Source organism: Salmo trutta, chromosome 37, assembly GCF_901001165.1.
Source record: "Salmo trutta chromosome 37, fSalTru1.1, whole genome shotgun sequence".
Lineage (NCBI taxonomy): Eukaryota > Metazoa > Chordata > Actinopteri > Salmoniformes > Salmonidae > Salmo > Salmo trutta.
Genome location: NC_042993.1, coordinates 5,003,149 through 5,009,621, shown reverse-complemented (window position 1 = coordinate 5,009,621; position 6,473 = coordinate 5,003,149).

Here is a 6,473-nt window from a genome sequence, read left to right as displayed (position 1 = left end):
GAATACATTTGAACATAACTACAGAGATTCTTCTTCTCATTGAACCCAATTCACTGTGTTTCACTTATCGTCTCAACAGCTGTTTACAAGATACACACACATTCCCTCTATATCTCCGTTTTTTCTCTACTTGTTGTTGTTGTTGTTGTCCCCCTGTCTCTTTGCAGTAACACAGGCCTGATAAAGCTGATTGGTTAGGGCTGGGCGAGGAAGAGGGGAGGAAAGGGGGAGGCAGAGGGAGACTGGGGGAGGCTTCAGGACTGATGACATTTGTCCATGGGTTTTGTAGAGAGACTCCCTGCTGTGTTCACACTAACCTCAAAGTGAGTTGGTTCAGTCAGTGAAGGCTGCTAGCAGCAGCTCCAGCTGAACACTCAGTCCACCCAACCCCCATACTGTCTCCTCATATGATCTGATGCTAACTTTAACATGTACACACTTGGAAACACACACATGCACACGTACACGTACACGCAAACACACACACACACACACACACACACACACACACACACACACACACACACACACACACACACACACACACACACACACACACACACAGCTAACTTGAAATGGCTGATATTTGGTCATGATCATTAGGAGATCATAATTAGACATTATATTAGTCTTATAATGTATTATAACTGGATCATCAGCAAAGTGTTATATTCTAGCTACAGTACGATATTAGCGAACGAGGATAACAACAAATATTTTGGCACATAAGAGAACGACTAGATGTATATGCTTACAGGAAGTGAAGGAAAATTCTAATTCAAATTTAAACCCAGACAGACTTTAATGCCTCAAGCCAATCAGCTACTTTCATACAGTCCTCTAAGAGAATTAGATGATATCTACACAAAGTGACTTTGTAGTGGCAGGGGAGAGAATATCAGCAGGGCTCAGTGCCTGGACCCCCTGCTGTTTTTAATCAATAACATTAGAATGCCTGGAACTGGTCACTCACAACTGTAATCTGCTTTCATTCTGCGTGCTACCTTGGGATTAGAGCCCCCCCCCCCCACACACACACAGCTCACACCCCTTCTCAAACAAACATACAACCCCACTGCACAGTAACACACATACCCAAGTGCACACTCACACACTGACACATACATACACACATACACACTCATACATACAGGACAGTGTTGTGTGTTGGATAGCGTAGTTGTGCACCGCCACACATGAAGGGAGAAGGGTAGTAATTAATGCAGGCCCTCTGGGAGCTCTGTTGGCTAGATTCAGAATAGGAGAGTTAGTTTGTAGCCTACTGTATTGATTCACCACTCTGCCTCATGCACCTGAAACAACATGGAGGGAAGGAAGAGGAGAAGTAGAACAGGAGGACAAAATGAAGAAGAGAAAGAGAGGGAGACAGTTAGGAAGAGAGGGAGACAGCTAGGAAGAGAGGGAGACAGTTAGGAAGAGAGGGAGACAGCTAGGAAGAGAGGGAGACAGCTAGGAAGAGAGGGAGACCATTAGGAAGAGAGGGAGACAGTGAGGAAGAGAGGGAGACAGCTAGGAAGAGAGGGAGACAGCTAGGAAGAGAGGGAGACAGCTAGGAAGAGAGGGAGACAGCTAGGAAGAGAGGGAGACCATTAGGAAGAGAGGGAGACAGTGAGGAAGAGAGGGAGACAGTTAGGAAGAGAGGGAGACAGTGAGGAAGAGAGGGAGACAGCTAGGAAGAGAGGGAGACCATTAGGAAGAAAGGGAGACAGTGAGGAAGAGAGGGAGACAGCTAGGAAGAGAGGGAGACCATTAGGAAGAGAGGGAGACAGTGAGGAAGAGAGGGAGACAGTGAGGAAGAGAGGGAGACAGTGAGGAAGAGAGGGAGACAGTGAGGAAGAGAGGGAGACAGCTAGGAAGAGAGAGAGACTATTAGGAAGAGAGGGAGACAGCTAGGAAGATAGGGAGACAGCTAGGAAGAGAGGGAGACAGTGAGGAAGAGAGGGAGACAGCTAGGAAGAGAGAGAGACTATTAGGAAGAGAGGGGGACAGTGAGGAAGAGAGGGAGACAGTTAGGAAGAGAGGGAGACAGTGAGGAAGAGAGGGAGACAGTGAGGAAGAGAGGGAGACAGCTAGGAAGAGAGAGAGACTATTAGGAAGAGAGGGGGACAGTGAGGAAGAGAGGGAGACAGTTAGGAAGAGAGGGAGACAGTGAGGAAGAGAGGGAGACAGCTAGGAAGAGAGGGAGACCATTAGGAAGAGAGGGAGACAGTGAGGAAGAGAGGGAGACAGTTAGGATGAGAGGGAGACAGTGAGGAAGAGAGGGAGACAGCTAGGAAGAGAGGGAGACAGTTAGGAAGAGAGGGAGACAGTGAGGAAGAGAGGGGGACAGTGAGGAAGAGAGGGAGACAGTTAGGAAGAGAGGGAGACAGTGAGGAAGAGAGGGAGACAGCTAGGAAGAGAGGGAGACCATTAGGAAGAGAGGGAGACAGTGAGGAAGAGAGGGAGACAGTGAGGAAGAGAAGGAGACAGCTAGGAAGAGAGGGAGACAGTGAGGAAGAGAGGGAGACAGTGAGGAAGAGAGGGAGACAGCTAGGAAGAGAGGGAGACAGTTAGGAAGAGAGGGAGACAGAAAGGCAGACAGGGTATGAATAAATGTTAGGGAGACAGAAAGGGAGACAGGGTATGAGTGAGGTTAGGGAGACAGAAAGGGTGACAGGGTATGAGTGAGGTTAGGGAGACAGAATGGGAGACAGGGTATGAGTGAGGTTAGGGAGACAGAAAGGGAGACAGGGTATGAGTGAGGTTAGGGAGACAGAATGGGAGACAGGGTATGAATGAGGTTAGGGAGACAGAATGGGAGACAGGGTATGAGTGAGGTTAGGGAGACAGAATGGGAGACAGGGTATGAGTGAGGTTAGGGAGACAGAAAGGGAGACAGGGTATGAGTGAGGTTAGGGAGACAGAAAGGGAGACAGGGTATGAGTGAGGTTAGGGAGACAGAATGGGAGACAGGGTATGAGTGAGGTTAGGGAGACAGAATGGGAGACAGGGTATGAGTGAGGTTAGGGAGACAGAATGGGGGACAGGGTATGAGTGAGATTAGGGAGACAGAATGGGTGACAGGGTATGAGTGAGGTTAGGGAGACAGAATGGGAGACAGGGTATGAGTGAGGTTAGGGAGACAGAATGGGAGACAGGGTATGAGTGAGGTTAGGGAGACAGAATGGGAGACAGGGTATGAGTGAGGTTAGGGAGACAGAATGGGAGACAGGGTATTAGTGAGGTTAGGGAGACAGAATGGGAGACAGGGTATGAGTGAGGTTAGGGAGACAGAATGGGTGACAGGGTATGAGTGAGGTTAGGGAGACAGAATGGGAGACAGGGTATTAGTGAGGTTAGGGAGACAGAATGGGAGACAGGGTATGAGTGAGGTTAGGGAGACAGAATGGGAGAAACAGGGTATGAGTGAGGTTAGGGAGACAGAATGGGAGACAGGGTATTAGTGAGGTTAGGGAGACAGAATGGGAGACAGGGTATGAGTGAGGTTAGGGAGACAGAATGGGAGACAGGGTATTAGTGAGGTTAGGGAGACAGAATGGGAGACAGGGTATGAGTGAGGTTAGGGAGACAGAATGGGAGACAGGGTATTAGTGAGGTTAGGGAGACAGAATGGGATACAGGGTATGAGTGAGGTTAGGGAGACAGAATGGGAGACAGGGTATGAGTGAGGTTAGGGAGACAGAATGGGAGACAGGGTATTAGTGAGGTTAGGGAGACAGAATGGGATACAGGGTATGAGTGAGGTTAGGGAGAGCTTTTCTGGAATCATCATGCTACTGTTACTTCCTGATGTCCTTTCATTTCCCTGACTGTAAACCTTTTAGTTGGAGCAATGTAACAGCCTGATGCACCTGTATTTTCCATGATTCATCAGTGTTCAAATCCATTTTCAACTGTTATATATATAAACCATGCATCTTCTATATTTCCATCTAAACATTTACATTAAGTGTTGCATTTCCGTTAAGTGTGGCATTAGCCACACAGTGTTATTGTAAAGGTAAATAATATCAGTCCATGGCAATGCATTTCACCATATAAGGTACCTTCAAATATGCTGTTAATCACAGTAACAAAGACACATAATGTGATTAATTAGGACATACTGTAGTTTCAAGTTACTAGTTAGTTACCGTAGTTATAAACAATTATAATTGTTTTTGTCAGCAAAAATGTGAATCCTGATTGAATATCTAATGGCATATGTCAGTTTTAGTCAATATAGTTATCCTCCAATTATATTATCTCATTTGGTAGGCCTACTTTGTATTATTGGCCCCCTTGACAGTTTGTTTACATTTCTCAAATGATAATCTAGAATGTTATGAATAATGTATAGCCCTGAGCTCCTGCTGCACTGCGATCTTTTTAATTCCTGTTCACGTACATTATTTGGTCGGGTATGTATGTAATTCAATAACAAAATAAAAAAATAAAAAAATACATTTCTAATTTAATGCAGCGACGTTATAGCCGATTGATTGTTGTATCCTATTTCATGGGCCACATATTGGGGAAAACAGCACTTAACCTCGCCAAATTACTATAGGTCACATGTCACATATCTCGTGAAATGCTGCAGCTTGAACGTCTGAAAAGGGAACAGCTAGGCTGCATGCATCCATCTTCAAATGTGAAAAGGATTAGAATCCAGCCATAACTTGTCAGGCATGCAGGTTAGGATAGATGCATTAGGAATAGACGGCTACATCATTGAGCCTGGCTGGTGTTGGAAATGTCACAGACTGCCAGTGCTGAGTAGCCCAGTGAAAAGTCAGCTTTATTCAGGTTTTCAAATGGCACAGAGGCTTAAAGAAAAAGGGCTTAATTAAAGACATCAATCAAATAAAATCACTAAAAAATGGTTGTTACATTAGTTCTGAACCATTGTTTTTCGCAGGTTACTTCACACAATGTATTGGTCCCAAAACATCTATTTAGCAATATTAAATAGAAGTATTCAGCCAGTAAATGAGCAGTAGCCTATTTGACCCCAGTGTGTGTCTACTTCTACTCAAATCCAGTTCAGTATATTATATACACAATATTCTTAAGAAAACACCAAGTATACATCTTGTATATCCCATTAATATATTATTACAGTACTGGGGACAAATGTAAAGAGATTGTTAAAGTCATTTTATTCACTACTCCCCGACAGAGGTATGGAGGTGAATGGCGTTTCAGCAGTACACCTCTGTACATTATGACATGGATTCTGGGTCCCTATGTAGAGCAGACAGATGCTGATAGATAAGCAGACTCCTCAGCAATATATTTCAGCACATAATAATATGCACTGGATAGGAATATCCATAGAAACATAACCTATCCATAGAAACATAACCTATCCATAGAAACATAACCTATCCATAGAAATGTAACCTATCCATAGAAACATAACCTCTCCATAGAAACATAACCTCTCCATAGAAACATAACCTATCCATAGAAACATAACCTATCCATAGAAACATAACCTCTCCATAGAAACATAACCTATCCATAGAAACATAACCTATCCATAGAAACATAACCTATCCATAGAAACATAACCTATCCATAGAAACAGAACCTCTCCATAGAAACATAACCTCTCCATAGAAACATAACCTATCCATAGAAATGTAACCTATCCATAGAAACATAACCTATCCATAGAAACATAACCTATCCATAGAAATGTAACCTATCCATAGAAACATAACCTCTCCATAGAAACATAACCTATCCATAGAAACATAACCTCTCCATAGAAACATAACCTATCCATAGAAACATAACCTATCCATAGAAACATAACCTCTCCATAGAAACATAACCTCTCCATAGAAACATAACCTATCCATAGAAACATAACCTCTCCATAGAAACATAACCTCTCCATAGAAACATAACCTATCCATAGAAACATAACCTATCCATAGAAACATAACCTCTCCATAGAAACATAACCTATCCATAGAAACATAACCTATCCATAGAAACAGAACCTCTCCATAGAAACATAACCTCTCCATAGAAACATAACCTCTCCATAGAAACATAACCTATCCATAGAAACATAACCTATCCATAGAAACATAACCTATCCATAGAAACATAACCTCTCCATAGAAACATAACCTATCCATAGAAATGTAACCTATCCATAGAAACATAACCTCTCCATAGAAACATAACCTCTCCATAGAAACATAACCTCTCCATAGAAACATAACCTATCCACAGAAACATAACCTCTCCATAGAAACATAATATATTTACAAGAGGGGAGGGAACTACTTGGACTATTGGCAATGCAGTCAAAATCAAATTGATGTCAACTTTAAATACATTAACTATTTGATATGACGGAGAATATACTGCATCTTTCAATAAGACACTGTATTTGGATACAGTAAATCATAGACCATAATGATATGTATTTTATTGACAAGGACTACAGAGGC